The following is a 9162-nucleotide window of genomic DNA, read 5'->3' as shown; positions in this document are numbered from 1 at the left end:
CCTGTTGTATGCGTCTTTCCACCCCAGCTTTCTGAACCTCAACGGTGTGTCCTTGACAACAGGCACTGTGTAGCGGGGTACACAGCTCCTCCCACAGCTGCATGGTGCCCCACCACCCACGTCCCCTACTGATGTTATCCGGGTCATTCCCAATCTTGTTTTTACAAACAGAGCGCAGTGAATAGCTTGTACAGACATATTTTCATATTTTCGCCGATGCATCTGTTACGGCAGATATTTTCTTGACCATTTTTCTTCCCATCCTTCAGGATTCCACGGGGATGACTCTCACCCCCTCAGAGCAGTCGTCCCTGATCAGACCCCCTGCCCCCCACTGAGTCTATCCTTTACCCTGTATTTTCCTTCTGTCTTGCCTGGGGGGATGATGCATGTATTGTCCCCTTCTCCCACAGCAGAAGCTCCCACAGGCCAGGGACTTTGTCCTATGCTCCCCTGGAGACCCAAACCTCAGTCTCCGGCAGAGGGATTGAGGGGGTTCCCAGGATGTAGGTCTGTCAGTCTTCAAACCAGCACAGCCTGGGTGCCCTGGGAAGATTTCGTTACCCTACCTGTCATATAGTAGGTGCTCATGAAATATTTATTGAGTCAATACATATAAACTGGAGGTAGACATGCCTTGTCTAACCAATACGACATCTAATGACATGTATTTTGATTAGATAACCCTTATAAACTTGAGTGTCTCCTATGAAAAGCTGGATTCCTGCTTTCTGAAAAGATCAGATGAGCTCACATCGGGGGACCAACCTTCCCACACGGCAGCAGTCAGCTGGGGTAGAATTTTGGCTGTCTGTGTAGATGGGGCCGACTCCCCACAACACCACCGCTTGCATTCCACTCAACTTCTGACCCACTCAGCCGTGGCGGGCGTTTGGGGTTTTGTGGCTTAATGGCCCAGCGGGTGGAGGCACGAACTTTGGAACCACACAGTTTTGGATTCAGGTCGGGCCAGAACACCTACAAGTTCTGCAGCCTCGGCTGGGCCCCCGGCTCTCTGGGCCTCGATGAACGCCACGCCACCTCTTTCTACCCTTCTCAAGGTGATGGTGTTTCTAGACACTCCTGTTACACTGCGAAGGTCTTGCAAGGTGTTACTGCCCCCACCCCCCTCCCATGGCCCAGCAGGGACGCTGAGCTCAGTGCTGGTTCAGCCAAGGCAGGTGCTGTGTAAGACCTGGTGTGCCCCAGTCTAGTGGCAAGGGAAGGACGCCCAGTGTGGGGGTTATCATGGTGATCTCCCCGTAAGATGGGTGCAGGGTGTGCAGGGTCTGGAGACCAGAGGAGGGAGGGAGAAGAGTCCCAGGTTGAAGTCTCTCTGGCCCAGGATGGAGAGCTGGGAGGATGCCCTTCAGGGGCTCTGATCCCTCTTCAAATGCAAATCCCTGGAGCCCATCCTGCGATGGCTATTCTGAAAAGTGGAGGATTTGAGGCCCTGGCAGCCTGAAATCAGTGGCTCAGACTCTCTCTCTCCTCAGTTCTCGTTCATGCACCCTGTGGCCGTGTGGGTGTTGCAGCTCAAGGCATCCTCAGAACTCTGGCTCCCCTCTCGCCGTCCATGAATCCCCTCCTCCCTTCCCAGATGAGCTGTCTCCTCTTCCAGGAAGTCTTCCAGGCATGCTGCCTCCACCACCCTGACGGGGTACCCACTGTGCTCCCTGAACCTGTGTTTCCATCAGAACTTGGCCTCCTCCTCTGGGACTGCCATGCTTACTTGTTTCTCTAGTAGTGTTGAGAATTCCTTGGGCTCAGGGGCTGTGGTCTGCCTTGTTTGCCCGCATAGAGTGGATGGGACTGAGAGTGTGTGAATGAATGAAGACATGGTTCACGACTGCACAGGTGAGCAGGGGCTGCTGTGAAGGTGAGAGGGGCGTGGGGGTGATTGAGGGAGAAATCAGAGAAGAAGAGGGATTTCTCCAGCTTGGATAGGGGCTTGCCTGCCAAAGCCCACCCCCTCGGTGGCCCTGCAAAGTCATTCCCGGTTTGCTGCCCTTGCAGTTCATGACCGGCGTGGGCGGGGGTGTCCCCTCTTGGGTAATGGTGGGGTGGGCAGCTGTGAATCCCCCCGGAGACTGAGGCCTCAGATTGCTCCTTGGAGTGGCCCAGGGAGTGGTGCTGGGCTGGGGGAAGGAGAGGGAGCCCGTGTGTGTGTGTGTGTGTGTGTGTGTGTGTGTGTGTGTGTGTGTGTAGTTGGGGTTGCTGGTCCCAACAGTCATGACTTATTCACACACAGTGTGCCTCATGGGTGGACGAGTCTGCCGGGGCGTACCTTCCTCTCCTCTTCCCCTGGCCACGTTCCAGTCTCTTGACTTTTGCCCCACACCTGTTTAACTAGGGTAGATGGTGCTGGCCACTTGGCATCCTCCAGCCTGCCAGCAGAGGAACCCAGCAGACCCGGTCACCTTGACCCAGGAAAGATGCTTGGAGGTGGAGTTGGGGACAGACTTCCCTTCAGCAAGTGCCCTATGCTAGGGACTTGTCCCTGGGGTTTAACCCATATCATAGATGCTGCATGAACAAACACTTCCCCAGTGAACTTGCCCTTGACTGGGTTATTAGGTCCACAGCTGTGCAGCCCTGCCCTGCCCAGACCTGCTGCTGTCAGCCAGTCAGCTGTATGGGGGAAATATGGCAGGCTTTTCCCCTTTCTTTTTCCCCTTTCTCTCCATTGAATTGAAAAAGAGTGGTCATAAATGTGGCAGGTTCATTAACTAGAAAATACACTCCAAACCACACAAATGAAATTCAACCGACTGGCAAAATAACATTTTTTATGGCTTTGCTCTTCATGGGTGAGAGGGAGATCTTTGTCTCCGTCTTCGTGTGGTTCTGAGCATCTTCATCGTGGGCCTGGCAGCCCCTGTTGGGCTTGGTCTGACTAACTGTGACTCTAAAATGTTGCCCCTGGGGTGGCTCGGCCCTGCAGGATTTACCCACAGCTGGCAGGGCCCCTGGGGAGCAAGACAGGGGCGGGGGTGGGAAGCTGAAGCCCAGGGAGGTTCAGTCCCTTTTTCAAGGTCACACTAGCTCTTTGGTCCTACGAACTTTTAAGGATCCTGTAAAAATATCTGAGAACTTAAAATATTTATCGGCTACAAAATGGGAAAAGAAAACTGTGAAATCGAAATTAATAAATGTTAAATGTCTACAAAATGTAACGTTGGGTCAACTGCATTAATTACTGCATTAGGTATTCATAAAAGTGTCATTACTCGTGAAAGCAATTTGTCAGCTACATTTTCTCACTCGGTAAGAAATCCCGGGTAAGCCAGAGCATGGATGAGAAGGAAGGCAAAGTTAAACCAGTGCCTGGTAGCCAAACTCTTCCCAGAACAAAATTATAAAAACCCTGTAGAAAATTGTTGGCAAAAATGTTATGTTTAATATGAGCTGTTGGTGTACTTTGTTCCCACTGGCGGGGGAGGACTTTAAAAGTTCTCTTCTCTCAGCCACCTGGGTGGCTCAGTCGGTGAAGCATCTGCCTTCGGCTCAGGTTATGATCCCGGGGTCCTGGGATTGAGTCCCACATGAGGCTCCCTGCTCAACAGGGAGTCTGCTTCTCCCTCTACCCCTCTCCCCTGCTCCTGCTCTCTCTCTCTCTCTCAAATAAATTTAAAAATAAATAAAAATATAAGTCCTCCCGTTTTGGGCCTGGCCTAGGTCTGGGGTCTGTCCTTGGCATTCATGGAACCTCGGTCAGGGGCTTCCCAACGCCTTTACCTCCAGTTATCCCTCCAGCCACCATGGCTGAGGGAGGGGTTTTCTCAGAGACAGGAAGAGCCCAGGGGAGCCCCTCCTGCCCCTTTGATTCTGTTGCAAAGGTCCCCCTGTGGGGCTGGTTGCCATCTCCCCATTAGGAAAAGCCCCCTGGAGTCTGGGAGCACAGCTGGAGGCCCACAGCCTGGGCAGTGTGGGGATTAAAGCCACAAGTTTGACTGGGGAGCAGCCCAAGGGTTGGGTCCGGCCCTGGCTGGGCAGAGATGTTGCAGAACTGGCTGAAGAAGGACACCTATGACTGGCCTCGTGGCCCATATCGGTCCAGCATACGATCTTAGCTGGCTCTGCCACAAAGAGCTGTGTGACCTTGAGTGAGACACTCTCCCTCTCTGGGCCTCAGTCCTTCACTTGACAATTGAGGGTGTTGGATCATCCCTTTGATGTTTGAGAGCAAGAGGTCTGTTAATCTCATCTCCCTGTCTTACAACTGAAAAGATTGAGGCTCAGAGAAGGGAAGGGGAGATAGGATGGCAGGGAGGCCAGAACCCCCTTCTGATTCCCACCGTGCCATCACCCTTCCCATTTGCGTCCCCACTTCGTCCACCACAGGGCCTTCCTGCAGGGCAGACCGGGAGACCCAGCCCCTGTGGGGACCCGAGTGTCCGGGGCCTCAAGCCACTGAGAGCAGGTGATCAAGTCATTTCCCCAAGAGGCTCTCACCCCTGAGAGAGCCCTGGACTTGGAGTCAGAAAGCTGGGCTTTAGATCCTGTCTCCCCATGTCACGGATGTGTGACCCGGGACGAGGTGCTCAACCTGATTCTGTTTTTAATCTGTAAAAAGAGGCAGAGACAGGCTCTGCTCACCCCATGGGGTGGCAACAGCTACCTGCAGCCCTTTCCCTGGGTCCAGACCTCCTCTGGAGGAAGTCACCGCCTGCCCACCCAGGAGAGATGTCATTAAATCTATGATTCGTCACACAGAAACCACTCCATCTGGAGAGAGACAGCAAGAGCCCGTGCCTTTCTGAGCTCCTGGTGCCAGGAGCTACAAACATCATTCTGCAGCACCTCTCTGCCTCCTAGGGGCCCGGGAGACCCAGAGGGACCCACCTGCTGCCACCAATAACTGGCCCCACTCTGACTCCTGTCTATCCCCTCCCCCACCCTCAGCACCCCTCACCACCATGGGAAAACCTGAAGGGTCCAGAGTCTCTGAATGTGGCCAGGAACCTCCTGATTGGGATCTTTGCTGGCCTGCGGTCCTGGCTCCCTGGAGGAGGGATTGCTGAGAGGTGGGGCTCTGGGCTGGGACCTGGGCACCTGAGCATATCTTTCTTGGGTGGGGGGCTGTAGTGAGCAGCAATGTGTTTCCAGCCTTTGGCCAGCTGGCTCTAGAGAATAACACTGCTCTAACCAATAACACTGAATGCAGGCTCCCCGAGCCAAATAATCTGGGAGAAAAGAAAATTGGGGATGATATACTGGGGAAACCTGGGGTCCTCTTTCCTCTGTCTCTACCTCATTCTTTTTTTTTTTTTTAAAAGATTTTATTTATTTATTTGACAGAGATAGAGACAGCCAGTGAGAGAGGGAACACAAGCAGGGGGAGTGGGAGAGGAAGAAGCAGGCTCATAGCAGAGGAGCCCGATGTGGGGCTTGATCCCATAACGCCGGGATCACGCCCTGAGCCAAAGGCAGACGCTCAACCGCTGTGCCACCCAGGCGCCCCTCTACCTCATTCTAAAAAGGATTCAAAGATGAAATCACAACGAATATTGATATTTCTCAAGCGCTGATGTGCCAGGCACCGTACCGAGCATTTTACATGGATTATCTTATTTAATCCTCCCCACAGCCCAGTGGGAGTAGGTACTGTTATTATCCCCATCTTATGGATGGACAAGCTGAGCCTCCGGGGACTGGCCTAAGGCCCTGCAGCTAGGAGGTAGCAGGGCAGGGATTGGGAGGTGATTGGGGCGCTAGAGCCCTGGCCCCTAACCTTTAGGTCGCACTGCCCTTGCCAACGACACTTTGTCATCAATACCCTGGGAACTGAGGCTCTTACTGGGACCCTTGGAATGGCCACCTCCCCTTTCGTGCCTCCTGCTCCCTGGAACTGGGCCTGCCTGGTACAGAGGAGCTCCAACTGCCCTCCCACAGGCTCTTTTCTGCAAGAGGGCCAACTATCCGAGGCCCTTGACACCCAGGCCAGCATGCTCCCCGGTTCAGCACGCACCAGCAGGGAGCCAGGGACAAGGAGAGATCAGGAGCCAGAAGCCTGTGGCTTGAGGCCGAGCGGGGGTGCTCCAGGAGAGGGCCATCGGGTTAATGGAAAATCTGTCCCCACGCATGTTGGCAACACCACCGCTGTGATGATCTCTCCGCCTGAGCCCTCTGGCCCTGCCCTATAGACTCCATTCGGTGCCATCGATTGTCAGGGGCTCCATAAAAGCCGAGGGGCAGGAGAATTGATGTGTGAGGGCCTGGTGGGGCTGTGCCTGTGGAGCAGAGTGAAGAGAGTGGCTTGAATTGGGGCCCCAGCTGTGGTCCCGACGACATTTCAGACCCCTGTCTGCAGAAGGGGAGAGGATGCCCTCCTAGCACATCACACGCTCGGGGTCCTGCTTTAGTGGTTTCCTCTCTATCCCCTGTGGGGGGACCACCAGGATGGGTTTCCTGGGGCACAGGCTCTGCTGGCCCACTGGCCTGTCTGGCCAGTGCTTCTCTCTCGGTTTCTCTGCCACCTGCTCAGAACCTGCTGTGGCTACCAGCTACCTTTCGTGCTAATCTACCCGGCCCCCTTCTCACTCTTCACTCCCTTCTCAGAGCGCTCGTCCAGATCCCCGCCTCTAACTCCAAACACTTCCCTGAGTTCCAGATCCACAGGTCCTCCTGCCCATGGGGCATCCCCACCTGGAAAACCCCACGCCCCTCAGACTCAACAAAGTCAAGCAGGACTTCCATCCTGCCCACCAGCTGCTTTCTGGGCCCCAAGTCTCCCCATTCCAGTCAGTGGCAGAGACACACACTTGATCGGCACCCCAGTGAACGTGAGGGTTTCGGATGGTGTTCTGTGAGATGTAGGGAGCCAGTGCCGTGGCAGTGACTGGGAGTGGGGTTTGGTGGTCAAGGGCAGCCTGTCTGAGAAAACACATTTGCTCTGAGAGCTGAATGAGAAGTCAGAGCTGGCTTTGCAAGGGTCTGGAGAAAGAGTTTTCTGCGCAGGGGAAATATCAAGTGCAAAGGCCCTGGGGTGGAAGCAACGAGGCTGGAATGTCTGGGAAGCAACAGGAGAAACAGTGCAGGGTGAGCATGGTAGGTAACACGGAATGTGCGGGACGAGGTCAGAGAAGTCAGCAGGCAAGGGGTTTGAATTGGTGCGGGAGCCACTGAAGGTCTTTGAGCAAGGGAGGGGTGGTCATATCTATATTTTTAAAACACCCCTCTGCCTGCTGAGTGGGCAGGGATGCTGGAAGCATTTAGGGAGTTGACTTGGAAAAGGAATTTAGGGATAGGGACGTATGAGGAAGCATATTTTGGGATATGTTTTGGAGACAGAGCCCACAGGACTTGCCAGTTGGGTGCAGGGGGTGGGCAAACCGTGAACATGAGATGGTGCCTGGGCTTTGGCGAGAGCAGCTGAAATGGAGGGAAGAGAAGCTGAAATGGAGGGAAGAGAAGGGGGGTAGAGGGAAATCGGGATTTCTGTTTTGAATTCCCATCCTAGTAACAATTTTAAGTGGGCGGGTGGATGAATGAGGCTGGGGCTCAGGGGAGCTGTCAGGGCTGGAGACGTATTAGTGGATAAACCTGAGTCCAAGCTCCCAACTTCGTGCTCCTGTTTGACTGCTAACGTCCCATTGGAAGGTGAACTCCTTGAGGGCAGAATTGGCTCTTCTTATTGTTCTAGCCCCAGTGCTTGGGGGCAGAAGCCACTCAGTACATTGTTGAGGAATGAATGTAAAGCATAAATATTTCATGTATTTGTTAAAAAATATTTGCTGAGCACTTACTTTGTGCCTGGCTCTGTTTTAGGTGCTGGAAATGCAGTTGTGAGTAGAGACAGCGTTCGCGCCCTCTGGGACGCAGACTTCAGTGGCTGAGAGGGGCCATAACCCGTGAATATATTAATGGGATGAGGAAGAGTGAAAAACACTAGGAAAAAATTAAGCAAGATAAGAAGATAAAGAGGACTGGGGATGTTCTTGAGAAGGGTTGTTGGGGGAGGTCTCTGAGGAGATGACCTTTGAATAGAGACCTGAGTGAATGAGAGGTAAGCTGTACGGATATCTTGGGGGAAGAGCATGCAGGCAGGAGGAACAACGTGTGCAAAGGCCCTGAGGTCATAACACAAATGTCCATGTGCTGGAGGCTAATGGCACCTCAGGACAGACACCCTCCAGGACTAATGAAAATAGGAAAGCATCTTTCTGTTTCTCATACTCATGAAAATTTGCTAGCAGGAACATTTTTTTCCCTTTCCCATAATTTCTAGGTTTAAGAAAGAGCCACGGAGTAGAAGGTCAAAGCGTTTTTTGGGAAAGAAAAAAGGAGAGTCCCACCATCCCTGAGGCAGGACTCTCGAGCCCCAAGTGTTTGCTCTGGAATCCATTCCTATCGCTGGGGTTCAGTTCAGTGACAGGAAGTACCTTAATGATAATGCCGTGTAATAACCTAATGGCTTCACCGGGCTATTATCTGTGATCATAGAGGTTGCCTCCGTGCTGCACTGTCCAGGAGTGCTGGAACGCTGCTCCTCCAGAAAGCTTTCACCCCAATTATGTTATTTTAACCTCACAACATTCCCACTTAGAGGTGGGGGCAGAGCAGTACTCCCCAGTTTAACAATATTGACTTCAGGGGGGTGGAGACAGACCTCTGGGCAAAAGTTCCTAGCCCCGCACTCTGGATCTGATTTTCCTCCTTCTCCAACAACCTCCGGGTGTTTTGGGGAAACCGAAGTCGCTGTCCTCAGTTTGTACACGTGTAGCGTCTGGGGAAGGGGGGTGGGGGATGGATGACAAGGGCCTCCCAACTTCTCAGAAGAAAACACTCTTTTGTCTCTTGGTAACCGTGACTCTTTGCAAATGCTGTCCAAACTCATATGTCCCCATGGCCATGTTTCTCCAGGAGCCTCTGCTCTTGGCTGTTGGTGTGCAGCTGGCCTTCCCTCCAACCCTGCTCTCCCTGTCTCTGGGTCCGGAATCTGGGGAGGCTGGACACAAGTCCCTGGAGTCCCTGGGCTGGGAGAGACAGTTGTTCCAAGTGATGAAATTCACAACCAGGGACAGAGCCCACTTCTTCTTTAGACTCATTAAGCCAACAGCAGCAGGAGCAGGAACAATAATAAAGCACTCATCATAAGTGAAATACTTTCCACACACAGTCTCACCATCGACTGTTATTATCTCCATTTCACATAGGTGA

Source organism: Ursus maritimus, unplaced genomic scaffold (genome assembly GCF_017311325.1).
Source record: "Ursus maritimus isolate PB19 unplaced genomic scaffold, ASM1731132v1 scaffold_32, whole genome shotgun sequence".
In the NCBI taxonomy this organism is placed as follows: Eukaryota; Metazoa; Chordata; class Mammalia; order Carnivora; family Ursidae; genus Ursus; species Ursus maritimus.
Note: the sequence above shows the minus strand (reverse complement) of the source record.